The sequence below is a fragment of the Nasonia vitripennis genome (assembly GCF_009193385.2).
Source record: "Nasonia vitripennis strain AsymCx chromosome 3 unlocalized genomic scaffold, Nvit_psr_1.1 chr3_random0009, whole genome shotgun sequence".
Taxonomy (NCBI): domain Eukaryota; kingdom Metazoa; phylum Arthropoda; class Insecta; order Hymenoptera; family Pteromalidae; genus Nasonia; species Nasonia vitripennis.
The window spans coordinates 1,272,418-1,288,898 of NW_022279629.1; the positions used below are offsets into that span (position 1 = coordinate 1,272,418).

At 37.4% G+C, this 16,481-nt stretch overlaps 2 protein-coding genes across 5 annotated transcripts in view; both read right to left on the bottom strand.

Annotated features, from left to right (window-relative positions):
* Window positions 1–16,481, bottom strand: part of LOC103317573 (gonadotropin-releasing hormone receptor) — a 449,011-nt gene that overhangs the window by 399,388 nt on the left and 33,142 nt on the right. For 2 of the 3 annotated variants that reach the window (XM_031927021.2, XM_031927022.2), the window contains exon 2: window positions 10,317–10,481. The gene's annotated coding sequence lies outside the window, so the exon portion shown is untranslated. Of the gene's footprint in view, window positions 1–10,316; window positions 10,498–16,481 lie in introns of all 3 variants that reach the window. The other variant, XM_031927020.2, reaches the window with a different exon arrangement.
* The window catches only part of LOC100115280 (very-long-chain (3R)-3-hydroxyacyl-CoA dehydratase), an 86,058-nt gene that overhangs the window by 35,892 nt on the left and 33,685 nt on the right, over window positions 1–16,481 (bottom strand). The gene's annotated exons all lie outside the window — the stretch shown is intronic.

Genomic DNA, 16,481 nt, shown 5'->3' on the forward strand with positions numbered 1-16,481 from the left:
GGTACAGGACTCCTTGTATCACGGATAGTTGTGACATAGCAGACTTCGGGCAGGCAGATGATATAAAATAGTATACGATACTTGTAACCTCAGTTGGCATTTTATTACACGGCGCTGCGGTATCGCGCCGTGTAATTAAGTGCCACTTAGGTCACACGTATCGTAATGTACTATTTTATATTTATTGTATCACAGAGTATTATTAATTTAAATATAATTTATCATGTGAAAAATTTAATTAATTTGAAAAGATTTCCGAATATACTATGTTTTTTGTATATAATTTTGTATGAGTGTTCGGCTTTCTTCGTTTCTTTTTATCTTTTAATAAATCCTCATCACTCGCAAATAGCCTCCTAACTTAAAAACAACTTTGAGTTATTTCTCGATGTTTCTTGACAAAGTAACATACAATTGACCATAACTGAATTCTGTAGTGCGCAAATATATTTCAACGTTGTCAAAAGATTGACATTCAGATCTGTTTATAGTCATAGCGAAACTTAATCTCATCTAACGATGGTCTTAGATCAAGTTGCGGCAATGAAATAATTTTACCAGAATATTTACCAGTAATGATTTGTCCAACTAATATATGTTTTTTTAATATCCTTAATAATCATTCTTGTTCCATTACAAAGGCCGCCATCGATATCCAATCTTCTTAAACAACTAACTATCGTAACTTTTTTTTTAATATTAATATAATGTGCTGGTAATCCATTTGTTGTCAACGAATTTAGAAATTCAGATTCATTTCAATATATTAAATTGTCATTATTTTCATGTTCAATTCTATCATTACTATAAAATCGACGGCTCTCAGGCAGAAGGACCTATAGCCTATAGAAGACACCCGACACATAGGTAGACATGAAATGTACCAAGTTATAAGTGTCAAATTTGCATGTAAAACCACTTACTAACCATTATATCATGTTTGTTTTCTACATAACCTCTAGTAGAAGGTCAGGCCGATTCTGAAATTTTACAGCTACTTTTTTACTATAAAAAGGTATCTTTTTACTGTATTGAGGTTGTGGGAGTCCGGATCGAACATTCAGATTTTCATATTTTTAGGTTTAAAATGAAAATAAGGTAGCCTTAACACTCACACACACACACACACACACACACACACATATATATAGGGCTTCAAAAGTATTTTAAATAAAAAATTCAGAAAATTCTGCAAAAAAAGTATCTGGGTAGTTTTAGTTAAAAATGTATCCCTTATGAGCTTAAATCATTGGAAATAGGCAAAAAATGCAAAAATTGCTTGAAACCTCAACTTTGACCAGCTAGAACTGGAAGCCAAATGTAGGAATCGCGCTGAAAATTTTTTGGGAGTCAGGTACAACATATAGAACATATATATACAGTTTGGGCAGAAATTAAAATTTTTATCTTCGATTTCACAGAGAACCACCCATATATACAGGGTGATTCTAAAACAATACAACATTTACATACCATCGTGATCACCGTAAAAAACTGAGTCTAGGAGAATTAGCCCGAAAAATTTTTCTCCACTTTTCACTTTCCCAGTCAAGAAAGAAAATTCCCCCCACCACAGCGCTCATCGGAAAAGCGCGTGAGGTGAAGTGAGCGCGGCGGCTGCGGCGCCGTTGCTAAGGAGGTCGGCGGCGGCGAACGGAGTAACAAAGAGAGCCGAAAAGATCGAAACGTGCAATTCTTTCGCAAAGTCTGACGATCTGGTTGGTACGAATGATTTTGGTTCAACTGACAGAACTAATTTTAATGAATTTTCCAGACACTTAATGGCAAATCGCACGAGAAACACTTTCCGCGGGCCTATCAGCGGGACTTTATGCGGTACTTTCTGCAGTACTTTTCGCGGGCCTAACAGCGGGACCTTATGCGAAGCTTTCGGCGAGACGTTATGCAGGCCTATCAGCGGGACTTTATGCGGTACTTCTTTGGAACCTGAATGTTCCTATTATTGTCCTTGACGCGCGTAGAGGAAGGTAGAGCCGGATTGAAATAACTTCTCACGAGGATATTGCGGATCGAGAAAGTTAACTTTATTTACAACGACTATTAGGCTAATGATTATTATGCGACTAAAATGTTCGGCGGCCGAGCCCAGAATGGCGAACAGGTGCGCGCTACCTGCTCACCACGGCGTGGCGTCGGCCTGGTGGCGCTCTGAGCTCCATGACGGCCAGACTCGTTACGAGAAGTCGGGCCTGGGCTGGAGCGTCTGTTTGCGCCGGCGCTGATGCTGCCCAGGGCTAACCTAGACTTTATGCGGACCTATTAGCGGGACTTTATGCGGAGCTTTCGGCTGTACTCTCCGCGAGACTATCAGCAGGACTCTTTGCGGAGCTTTCTGCGGCGCTTTTTGCGGGCTAATTAGCGGGACTTGCTGCGGCTCCTTCCGTGGGCCTGTCAACGGAACTTAATACGGTACTTTTTGCAGTTCTTTCTGCGGACCTATAAGCGAAACTTTATTCGGAGCTTTCGGCTTACAGTCAAAAGCTCCGAATAAAGTCCTACTGATAGGCCCGTAAAAAGTCTCGCAGGAAGTATTGCATTAAGTCCCGCTGATAGGCCCGCATAACGTCTCGCCGAAAGCTCCGCATAAGGTCTCGCTGTAAGGCCAGCGAAAAGTACTGCAGAAAGCTCCGCATAAAGTCCCGCAGATAGGCCTGCATAAAGTCCCGCTAATAGGCCCGCATAAAGTCTCGCTGATGCTCCGAAATCGAGGCTTTTGCCGTTCTGTCATGGACTTAACCTGGAAATTAAGTGTCTGGAAAATTTATTAAAATTAGTTCTATCAGTTAAACGAAAATCATTCGCACATGCAGATCGTCAGACTTTGCGAAAGAATTGCCCATTTCGATCACTTCTGCTCTCTTTGTTACTCCGTTCGCCGCCGCCGATCCCCTTAGCAACGGCGCCGCGGCCGTCGCGCTCACTTCCCCTCACGCGCTTTTCCGCTGGGCGCTGTGGTGGGGGGTTTTTCTTTCGTGACTGGGAAAGTGAAAAATGGAGGAAAAATTTTCGGACTAATTCCCCTAGACGCAGTTTTTAACGCTGATCACGATGGTATATAAACATTGTATTGTTTTAGAATCACCCTGTATACACACACACACTCACTAGTGGAGCTTCGCCACCCTGCTCGCTTCGCTCGCCAACCCCCTATTTTTAGAATTTGTTAGAGTTAGAATATACATAGAACTAACTAATAAGAAATTGGTGAAAGGATAACTTTGTAAAAATAAAGTTATGTATCGTATTTAGAGAAGAAGATTGTAAAATATCAGATTATACAACTGTTGTAAGAACTTTACTGAAAACATTGAATTTTCTTAGTATACAAAATAAATTAAATTTTTATTCAGTTTTGTCACTTTCAGTTTCTTGCTACTGTCGAAACATGCTGCGCAGGGAATTGACTCCGTTAGTTTCTATCATGTAATTATAATTACTGTTTATTAATCATTTTAACTACTGTAATTTATTTTGATAGAGACTAAAGGAGTCAATTCCCCACACAATGGACCGTGTTAACTGTATACCTTTATTTTGAAAGCTAAAAATTCACTCTTGATTATCCGTTGGGGCGGTTATGGATATTATTACATGAATCGACTTTAAAATTTCAAAATTTAAGAGTTTTGTGAACACATTATTAGTTGTATACAATCGTAAAAATGCGGCCGATTCGCAAATAGCAATTAAACAAAGTCCATCGAAAAGAACTCAAGAAAATCAGGTCCGCCGAATTCACTGTATTGACACTGAGACTAGTGGACAACTATATCGACTTCATAGACGTCATGCTGTCAAGCATAGTACTGATAACGTGTTCTTAATTCAAGAAAATATTTCCACATTACCAAGTAACCTATTAAGTAACAACGCAGAGAAGCAGCAAGCGTGAGTTCGATGATACAACCAGTAATCTCCGTACGATAACCATACGCTGACTTATAGGATTTTAGCGGACATCAATGGCCAGACAGCATATGTCCAGGACACAGAAACAGACGCGGACGAAAATGACCTTTAGCGGGAATGAAAAATTGTCGCGCACACGGACTTAAATCACTTTCGCGAACACTTAATCATCTTTTGCAAACATTCATTTTTGAGGACATTCTACTTTCTCAGACATAACTTTTAATTCGTGCTCAAAATTTTTTTTTTACAGGCTTAAAATTAATTTCGCGAACATTATATTCAGCGCGGACAGTCCAAGGGACTTATATATAGACGGACATACGACACAGTGCGGACAATCCACGTAACGTACCTCGAAGACAAATGTGACATCTCCGGACACATCCGGACGTGTCTGAACAGACTAGTGGACGAAAACGCTTTTGCAAAGAGCAGACAAATTACATCGAGCCCGTGCTACCAGAGAGCAGACTTCCACTGAATCCGCCGTCCGAAGAACTAGCGGAGTGGGACAATCTTTAAGAGAGCGGACGTCCGCCACGTCCACCGAGTCCGCCGAGCGAATGTGCATACACTACTACAAAGGTTAATAAACATGAGACATTTTTTACTTCCTCCTAGAGGAAGCTTTGTAATAGTAAAATTTTGAGTTTCTTCAAAACTTCTAGAAAATACTTTTTAGTGTGTTAGAAGTTCAAATCAAGTGTTTTTGGAAAATGTCCGTATGGATGTGTGTGTGTGTGTGTGTGTGTGTGTGTATGTATACCGTAATATTTCTGGAACTACTTTGTCAATATCAATAAAATTTGACATGCATATATATTTTTAGATTCTGAATTCGGGAAAAACAGTTATTTTTAAATTTCTTAACTATATTTTTTATGGCCATTTTTTGATTTTTGAAAAACACTATTTTGCGTTTTTTTCTATCATCCCATTGTTACAAACAATTCAGCTATAATGCATTTGAAAGAGAATAAAATTACCTACTTTTCCTCGTTTGGTGCTCGGGATTGACCACTTTGTTCGGCAGATAAAATGAAAAAGGCGATTTTTTTTTAAATTCATATCTCTGAAACTAAATGTCATAACCTCGTGAAAAAAAAATTGACGACAGTGTTCGTATTCTATAATAAGAAAACAGAGGGGTCTGCAAACTTTTGGACAATGAAATATCCAAAACTTTTATTGAATTGTGTATCAAAAATCGCCTCATACATTAGCAAGCAGATATATAGATATATTAAAACAATATTTTATTTATTGGACTTATAAATTTAGTTGGAGGAAGCTACGTGCCAATGAATTGGCAGCGGTTTTTTTCATTTTTGCGCCGGCTCCATTGCCGAGGATAGCAATATTCTATGGGGGGAGGTGTAATGTCCCATGTTCATATATACTTTGGCATTTACGTATATGTATAACGCCTGTGCGACTGCATTCGTGCACTCATACAGACGACGTATACTAAACCGATTGCGACAGTACGAAACCGATCGCCGAACATCGGAGCGAGTGCCTTGACCTATGAGTCAGCACTTCTTACGCGCGTATTACTGACTTACTTTCGCACATCATCCTTGCACGTCAGATGTTGATTGGTCGATCGTTGCCGCGTTTCATTTAATTTCACAACTCCTTGAATTGTCACCGAGGCTTTAAAAAGCCAGGAAACGATCCACGGAGTGCCTTTTGTACAAGTATCCTGTTGTCGTGTAGCTGTACCCGGTCAGCGAGTACGAGTGCTATCTCTCTGTACGCATCGCTTATTGAGTGTGTGCAAACCACTCAAACTCTGCGTGTAAGCAGAGATTAGAGGAGAGATTGCCGATGCCGTGTTAAAAATGCGTGGCGAATTCGATCATGACGCCACTTGCAGCCTGCGATCGAACTATACGCATCTAGAATAGGAGCGTAGGGGAAGTATACGCATCCAGCAGCAGTGGAGGAGAAGGGAGAGGCGCTATATATTCTTAGGTCCACCGCCCCTGACGCGGCGGAGGAAAAGTGAGAAACGGCGACTGTTGAATTTGCGCATCCACACCTCGCGGTAGTTTCAACCAACGCCAAATAACTATTCGGACATATTATTGGACTAAAAAGAATGTTTAAACAACAACATAAGTGTAAAAAAATTAGAAAGTAGCATATGTTTATCGGGAGGCTGGGGTGGCTTGTTAGTTTAATTTAGCTTTGTTTAAGCTTAAGCTTAACCTGTTTGTGTTGGTTTAACCATAATCCGTCTAAAAAGTTAAAGTTTTTAATTATGAGGGTTGATTTCATAAAGACGATCATGGCCACTGACATTAAGGGCTTAGAGTTTAGTCTGTAATAGAGTTTATCGGTGATTGTTTATAAATATATCATTGTTTATGAATCATATTCACCGCGTAAGCCCGAATCCTTGACAGTTACCGCCGCTTATATTATTTCTCCTCTATACTCTGCCGCGCCGCGATGTGATTGACTCTCTACTTCGCTCTTCGCCGCTGCTGCTGGTGGGGAAGCTAGTCGCGTATGGCCGCCCCTACTTCTCCTCCGCTGCTTCTAGATGCGTATAGTTCGGAGCGAAAACCGCAGGGCGGCGCTAGCTTACGACTGCATATCGCACGGCACGCTTTCGCCCATGCTCATCGGCAATCTCTCCTCTCATCTGGTGTAAGATATAGTAAACTCCTTGTTTTCTGGTTTGAGAGTCTACATCGAGCAATAAGCGAAGGGCCCATCGATAGCAGACCGGCGTTAGTGGGAAACCATAGAGCAACTTAGATTATTTATACTTCTATCAGCCACGAGTAATCGTGTAGAATTAAGCATCTGACGTGCCACGAAGGAGCCTCCAGTATCCAGGTTACGATAGAGAGCGAATATATAAATATATTGTAAGTTAAGTTCAATTATAAAAGCGTCAAACGTAATTACAAATAGGCCAACGCACAACGTAATAACAACGATACTATAATAACCAAATTATACGAAAGTGTAACATCTGCTGAGTTCCGGGTCTCCAATAAAACAAAAACAATAACAACTAATCAGTCTATAATTACTATTAATAATCAATAATATCCATAAAACAACCTAAAACCATTGATACAAGAATAGAAGGAGAAAATACACTTGCTATCAACACCATAAGCTACACAAGGTATTATTATTATTTATTATTACTATTATTACTATGAAGGGGGGACCTCCGAGATCCCTGGCACTTAGGCTGTAAACCCTTCGTCATGACATCCCCTACGCAGGTAAGCCTGCTTTTCTCCAGAAGATCAGTATGGCTCCCGCATCGAGTGCCCTAATCTACACAAGGTAAGGGCAAGCAACATAGTCGCGGATATTGCCGAGTCCGCAATACTACAGCGAGACAATACTGCTGGGTCACCAACAGCGTCCGCGCGAAACAAACCCGTCCGCTTTAGCAGGCAGCGCGGACAGAATACCGTTCGCGTACAAGTACGCGTCCACGCCGACGAGTAGCGTAAGACATACTTAGATCTTGCAGTTCGCGCGTAACTCTAGTAACATAAGGCTCTCGAAACGAAGGCTAGTTTCATTTAATTTAAATAATTATTTGTATACTCGCGCAGCCCGTCCTTATACCAAGTACGGTCTTTACACATATATAATTAGTATTGATAAGTCCATACAAGTACCTTTTCGCTAAAGCAATCATCACTCGTTTTATGCGGATGTCTGCATAGGTACCCTTGAGTCTGCATAACTCACGTTGCAGTTCTGATTTTATTAGCATAAGTCACGGTACATATATATATATATATATATATATATATATATATATATATATATATATATATATATATCCGTACTCATGTTGTACCGATACATAGATAGAAAAGAGGATTTTCTCCACACCTGCACCGAAAGTACAATTTTCCTGCCAGGCGTCTGGAGAGAAATTTGCATTTTCGGTGCTGGTGTGATGAAAAATAGTATACGCACCAAGGGAAGACAATTGGCCAGCTTTTTTACAGGCCTTGGAATAACAAGTTTTTTTCTACCAAGGCCCGTAATCTACTATTTTTGTCCGCATAAGTCCCTTTTCGCTGAAGCAATCATCACGAAATTATGCTGATGTCTGTTTTAATAAGATCTCACAACCCGTGCAACTACGCACCCCAAGCTAATGTAAATCTTAATTTGCTTTGTCTGTTAACTTTTAATAGTTGTTCTTAACAATCGTCTTTCGTGTCAATTTCTTTTAATCAAAGTATGTTATTAATTTTATGAACACAATAAATGTCAATATACTTATATATATTTTCATATGAGTACATATATAATTCCAATATATCATTGTAGTATGTAATGTTTAATTATTATTTTGTCGTAATAAAATATACTAGCGCGATTTGGAAGGTAAACATAGGAAATTGAAAATATTAAAAAACCATGACAGTTAAAAATAAATTTTAAATTTAAAACCAAAATACTCTAATCTCTTGTTATTTTATATTTCCTAATATTTCAATTTAACATTTTCGTTTTGGAAATTGTTTGATTTCATAATTTCAGTTTTTTAATTTTTGCTTTTTATACTTTAATTTTAGCGAATTTTAATATTTCTAAATTTTTGTCACCAAGTTAAATAAATTATTTAATTACTAATTATCATGAAATTAAAATTATGAGAAACGTTACCGATGCAGTAAAATTTTCTGAATTTAAATTAAATTTTGATAAAATGAATGTTGAGGAACTTGAGGTATTAGATACAGTAATCATTAATTAACCCTTTTAGAAGCCAATACAAGGAAAAAGTAACTGCTAAAGTTAATCAAAAAAATAATATAGATAATAAAATAATAAGTTGAGCTGATAAAACAACTAATAATTGTATTCATCATTTTGAAAGAATCATACTAATGGATGTGGATAACAATGGCGTTGTATATTTATCAAATCAAAATAGCAAAAAAAAAACTTTATTAAAACGAAAATTTGATTGAAACAGTACAGTATTTTATAATATATTATTGATAATAGTTCATAATATATTATAAAATACGTAGATAATTGATTTGTTTTTTGATATAGCCCGTATTTATTATTAAAATTTAACAACCACATTAACGTTGAAGTGTGTTCAACTGTATACTGCGTTGAATATTTATTTAAATATACATTTTTGAAAATGAGTTATATCGATGTGATTTTGAGTATTAGATATATATAGAATTGTACATAATTTTAAGCGGCTAGTCTTGTATCTCGGGCGGAAAATAGAGGTGATTTTCCGGGACTTATTCAAAAAAATCATACAAAAAAATTATGCGGTCAAATATTTTATAATTTTAAGGATATATTTAGATACTCCCTGGTAGAATCGGTAACCCATTTAATGGCCAGTTCTTGGAATGGAATCTAAGAACTAGGCAGTTTTCTTCGCCATTCCTTAGGCAGGATGTAACGCTTCTCCTCTAACTTAATGGGCAGTTCTTGGATTCAATCTGCTTACCTTGTTCTTAAGTACAAACTGCCCATTATAGTTGGTCGAGTAACACAGCTGGGTTACACGTGTTCATCACAGTTTGTGGTTATAATTGGAAAATGGTATCTAGCAGGCTTGGATTCGAGTTTTTAGTTTAAAGGAAAGTATAGAATATTGCATAAAAAAAAAATCTGTGTGACCGAAGATTTGAACGCACACCCTGCTCGAGGCCAAATAATTACGGCCGTGCGCCTTAGCCGACTGAGCTACGCAGACGTTGTTCCACACAATCCGTACGAGCTTCGCCATATGTTTGAATTATTTGAATTATTCAGCTTACGCCTAAATATTAATAATTTTGTATTTTACATCCGAAACATTAATTGATTTATTGATATTTTCATAAAATATAATTCTCAGCCGTAAAAAATGCCCAAGATATCGCTACTTTCAGGAAATTTGAAATGTCCAGTTTTTTCACATTTTACTTAGCCAGTTTTTGTTTTAGCCTTTACGGACATATTAAATGGGTGGTTTTCTAGCAGGGCTATTGACAAGTTAATTCGCAAAATTTCATGGAAAAATATCGACTGTAAGCCGCTCCGACGTCAAGTCAAAAATGAAGTAGTAAAAATCGGCTGCAGTTGTAGAGGTCCTCAGAATGCCAGTATCTGAAAAATTTTGGTTTCACGTTCAACTAGATGACTTTTCCTGTACCATGAACTAGGATCTTTTCAAAATATTGAAAATTGAAAAAATGTTTTGGTTTTAAATGTTACGAATATTTGTGCAAAATTTCAAATCGATTCCTTAATTTTTTTTTTTAGCTAGAGCAGCAGTCGTTTTTGAAAATGTAGTTTTTCGAAAAATGCGTTTAAAGTATTGACAACTGATTTTTCGGTTATTAAATTTAATTTTTCATACTTACAGTTAATCTCCGATTCCAGGGCCATACAATTTGCTTTCCTCTTGCTCAAAAAAGTGCTGTTCATCAGCTGCAGCTTTCCAACGAGCTGTCCGAGCCTCCTTTGAAGTCTCCTCGTGCCTTTTCTCGGCCAGCTGTATACGTGCCATGTCGCGACTGTTGGCGTACCTAAGGAATGGTAGTTCTGGGGATAAAATAAACTTATAGCTGGAGACTACCAGACACATTTTAATATAATAGAGGATTTTTGTTGCTTTTTCTTTAATTCAATCATCTGTTATATCGTTTTCAATTGTTATTTATAATAATAATCAAACAGAATTATATACAGATTTACTAAACCATTTGTATGGGACCAGACTACATTAAGGTTCAAAAATAAACTGTGAAATCATTGTTGATCAGATATTATGACTTTATTGAAATCTCCTAACGATCAGGTCCTGATGTAACCTTCTCTCACAAGTTGTCGCCGAGAATTGACGCTCTACTCATTAAACACCGCCGAAAACTCGGGCAAAATCCGCGGAGTAAAACTCCTAGAGGGGGTCGTGGCAGTCTAGGACTGATTATAAAATCACTCCTAACCGTATTGGCCTGAAGCCACGAATCGCCTTGTCGATTCGCGCATATGAGAGCCAAATGACGGAAAAACGTTCGCTAAAACTACTAATAGCTAGAATATATTATTAATAAAGAATAAATACGCCGCACTTACTCTTATCCCTAGTAGTTCTCGGTTACGTCCAGAACACCATTATAAAAATTAATTTAAACATTTGATAATAGTACATATTAAAAAAAGTATTTTTGTATCCTATCTTATCGCATCACAAACTATATTAAAATGATAAAATATTTTATTGACATATTTTATACGAGAAAAGTAATTTTCGCATATTTTATTCTTGTAAAACCTGCTCCACAATGAAAAATAATAATAACAACATATATGATTCGCGAGTGAAGCGAGCATTATTTGCTAGTTTTAATTATCAACAATTACAGTTATACATTTTAGAATGATAAATTTATAAATTTACTTAGACATTAAATTTTGCTAAAGTATCAACTAACTGGGATCTAGTTTTACACGCAAGGCGATGCAAGACAATAAATACTGCGACTAGGCGCACTGCAGTAGTTTGTATTAGTTTCTAAATATATCGTATGCGCCAATTCATCTCAAAAGTTAATGTCTAAGTAAATATATAAATTTGTTACTCTAAAATTCACACTTGCATGGTTGTGGGATACTCACAAGAAGCGATCAACATTGATCAACTATTACTGATCAACTATTACTTGCGTTGTACATTAACGCTCTATCATTCGTACTTGTTACGAACACATGTATATGAAAACAAACGTAAGCCGTCACGGGACACCTGGCAGATGTAAAAGATTATAACATGACAAACCCGCGCTGAGAGAAAAACTTGATTTGGATTATTCCGTGTTTATGTAAGATTTACTGGTATTTTATCAATAGATTATTTTTCGGACGCCAGGTAAATGCGCTCCTGGTTAGCTAGATATAGCATGTAATTCCAGAGGGAGATTCGCTAAACTCATCCATTTGGAATACGTGATTAGTCGTATTAAATCTACAAATACGATTACTTGAGTTCTGATAGGGAATTGAAATACGCTCATCAAATTGCTAGAAAATAATTAAAAAATGTGATCTCGGAAATCTTTGATAGTAAAGATGAAGCAAAAAATTGTTTTGTTTATCAAAGGGCTTATTTAACTTAAAGTTGAAGTTATATAATGATCAATTAGGAACAACTCTCAAGATACTTACTACGTAACTTGCCATGCCCGTTTCATTTTGTTTATTGGTGAACGACTGAAATTTTCTTTTCTGATCTAACAGACCGTGATATTTAATTTATTAATATTTTAACTTTGCACATACATTACATTGGTATTTATAAAGAGTTTTTGAGCATACAAAAGTTGATATCAATTTTTAAAAAATTAATCGTTTCTACATATTTTTGCTTCTTTTCTAAGGAAGCCTCGTAATAGTAATTTTTGGCGTTTGTGTAGAAACATGTGGGATGTGTGTTTTGATGCATTTTTAGTCGAAAAATGGTGTTTTCGGAAAATGTCCGTACAAATGTATGTGTGTGTGTGTTCGTTCGTATGCGCCTGTATCTCAGCTTCTACTTAGTGGATTTCAACCCGAAAAGTCTTATTTTCTTTGTTTTTACTAGTACATAGTGGGAAAAAGTCCGTTTTTACATTTTGTGGACGCGTTTTTTTTTATAGCGAGTTTTAAGTTTTGATATTGCAGTTTTATCTAATAAAGTTATTAGAAAAGGTAATAAAAGTAATTTACTTAATATGTACCTGAAAGTGAATAAAATAACCTATCTTTTTACCGCGGAAAATTTACATTATCGTTCTTGTTCTTTTATTATACACTGTAAACCGCAATTTTTTGAAATTGTTTTAACTCGAAAACTAAATGTTGAATATTTATAAATAAAAACATGATTATTGAAAGTTGTTAGGACTATATTCCACTTTAATTTTAAGTCAATTCATGCGTCAGATCCTGAGAAAAACATCAAAATCTGAAAAAAGTTATTTTTCTACATGACGCGATAACTGGAGTAAAAATGCAATAATCAAGTTCGAATTTTGGATTTAGTTAGCATTCTATAGCACCTTAATCCCTTTCTTTCAGTTGTTTATGATATCAGTTAGTTTCAAAGATATTAAGCTTTGTAACGGGGTGTGAATTTGATCAACGAATAACTCGTAGAACGACTGGATCGCGTTCCCTCGATGCGACGGAGGATTCCTCTCCGCCCGCGAAACACCTCCGTTGCATGCAGCTGTTTCAGCTGCTTCTGTTTGCTGGGTCTACGCGCCGCCCGGCGCGTGCTCGGCTGCTCAACTGCCTTAAATAAGTGCTATTAAATAACGCCCGCGTAGGCGGCGGTATTCGCAGGAAGGAACAGGGATCGGAAATAAGCGAACGAGGTTTAGAAATGACGACAACTCACGTTAAATAAAAAAACTAAGGTTATATTTGTCAGTCGCAAAATAAACGTGAAGTTACAATAATAAAATGATAATACGCGAGTCGCCGACAACTTTGCCGCCGTCGCCGCGACGCTAGAATATTCGCGCTCGCACGCGTGTATCGACGTGAAAGTCGCGCGCGCCGGACCACCCTCGCATGGATGATATCCACTCACACAGGCACTCTCTCTCTCTCATGCACTGCGCGCCACACAAACCTTCTCCCTTTCATCGACGACGTTCCTAGTCCCGGACAGGCCGCAAGACTTGGTGACCACGCTGGACCACTAGGCTAAGGCTGAGGTCACCAGGACTCCGCGTCTCACTCACTCACAAAGTAGCCCGCCTCGCTCTCTCTCTATCTCTTTCGCGCCTATTGCCGAATTCGCACGTGTTTATTATGGCGCACGCGACTCTACGCGGTTTCGTCGCGGCGCAGCGGTAATCATACCACTACGAGTTGGCTGCGGTGATCAACTCGTTACAGCTTCAACATTATTTTCTCACCCTGTATACTTTGCATAATCAAAAACTGCATGTCTTATATCTCAGCTTCTATTTAATGGATTTTAATGTATACTTAGGCTCGTTTTTTTTCTGTTTTTGTTTTACCAATTCGTTAAGAACAAGATTTTCAGTTACGCATGTGCGTTTTTTCTTGGCGATTTTTCGATCACCAGTGATTTCAGATGCGTTCCGCGAACTATCCTAACCATTATAACTCGGCTTTATAGAATTATATATGAAGTAAAAACATTTCAGATAGTATCGCGATACATACTGTTCAAGAAAGCTACATTTATAGAAGCTACATTTAACCGCTGCCAATTTATACAAAAAATTGGCAGCGGTTCTTTTAATTTCTAAATAAATAAAATTTTCATAACTTATATGTAATTTGTATAATTTGTTTAGACATAAGGAAAAAAATGTTACATCATATTATGTACTTTTTTTAAAACTATATTTACAAATCAATGTCATGTTATCTATATTTACAATATATCATTGTATCGAAATAAGTATTTTATAAAGTTTATGTACACAAATAAGTTATTAATCGACAACATCATAAGTAAAATGAAACGGGCATGGCAAGTTACGTAGTAAGTATCTTGAAAGTTATTTCTAATTAATCATTATATAACTTCAACTTCAAGTAAAATAAGCCCTTTGATAAACGAAACAATTTTTTGCTTCATCCTTACTATGACTACTGTTACGAATGAAGAGTGGAACGAACCGAGATCCTCTGGCTTGCAAGGCAGACGTTCTGTCGTCGCGCCACGGCCGCCACCGCATTGCACTCTTCTACTCGCTTTCTTAGAGTAATTAGACACCCGTGACGTGTATTCACACGTGACACGTTCAGGACCCAGACGGATCGACGCCCCCGTCGATGCAACGCGCGCAGCACTGCAAAATTCTTCTATTATCGGCACGTGTCGCTTGGATAACTTCATTCTTTACAGGAAGCAACACACATATTAGCCGCATTATAAATTTTGTTATTTCCTCTAGTAGATAAGACAGGTAACTGTAAACAGATAGTCCACTTGTAGACGACATGGTAAGATCCCACTTCATAGATACCAGAAAATGTTACGAGTGAAGAATAACACTACATATAATAAACTTGACTTTGTTTAATTGATCTTAGTTCTTTTTTATCTGAAATCGGTTGCTACATGTCACAATTAATTTTGACAAATAGTAGAATCTCTTTCATTACTGTTTATTTTGACTACTTGATATCTGTCATTTAGATAGCTGGAAAGGAGATCCAACGCTTGACCTCTGATTTCAATACGATATAGTTTGGCCAGTAGTATACTGTGGTCAACTATATCAAAAGCCTTCGCCAGGTCAAGAAAGGTTATTTTAGTAGGCTTACTCTTATCAATATTATTATATAATACATTGGTTAAGTAGTTTAGAGCATCCTTCGTACCAAACCCTTCTATGAAAAAGAAAATAGAAAAAAGTATTCGTACAATCATTGAGAATTTGGTTTTGCTCTGAATTAAAAACTATCATACTTAGAGGGCTGAAATTTTGCATGGTGATTTGACAGCAGAAAAAAAGATCTTAACAAAACTTGAATTTTATTATTAGTGCAATATATATTTTAACCGAGCGACGTTAGGAGTGAGGTGAATCGCGCAAGTTATATATTAATTTGTATAGAGTGCCATATTGGATTTATTTCTGAGAAGTAGTGCATAAAGTGGTGTGTGAATTAACGGAGTGTAGGGAACGGATTAGAGGGAAAGGAGGAAGGAGAAGACGGTAGCAGGTAGAGAAAGAGACTAAAAGAGCAAGGGACAGAAAATTCGGGAAGGAGTTAGAGTAAAGAGATAGAAGGGCTGGAAAGTAAGCGTCAGAGAGTAGAGGTTAGGAAATAGAGTGAGAAGGAGCGAGATAGTGGGAAAGGAACGATGAATCAAACGAACACGGAGGTACAATAAATAATACACGGAACGGAATACGGGAGCGGAATAGAGAAACAGGGATTTAGAACGCCGCAACCAAGTATAGTGAAATCGATAGAAGAGGCGGGAAATTCAAAAAGTGCGGGTACACCGAGAGGAGGAAAAAGGGGAGGAGGAAGAGGAGGAGGTAGAATAGGGAATACTCTGAAATAGAGAAAACTGTTGATTACATAGTTGTAGAGGATAGTCTGAAGTCGAAAGAAGATACAGGGTTAAAAAGAAAGGATACAATACAAATACAATGGACATGATCCTACAAAAGGTAGAGGAGATGAACACAAAAATGGATAAGGAAAAAGAAGAGAGGGAGAAAATGATAGAAAACTGGGAACAAAGATACATAGGCCTGGAGGAAAAAATAAACAAGAAAATAGAGGAAGGGCTAAAATTATGGAGGGTAAAATAAAAGAAGAAGTAGAAGAAAGGAAAAGAAATAGAAAAGAATGGGAGGAGGCGTAGGAAAGGGAGGAAGCAGACAGGGAAACAGATAAGAGAGAATGGGATGCAAAATTCGAGAAGGAAAGGAATGAGAGGAACGAGGAAATACAAGGAGTTTTAGGAAAGATTGAAAGAAGGAAAGAGAAAAAGAAAAGTAGGGAAGCACAAGCAGGGGAGATGGAGGAAAACGGAACGGGTG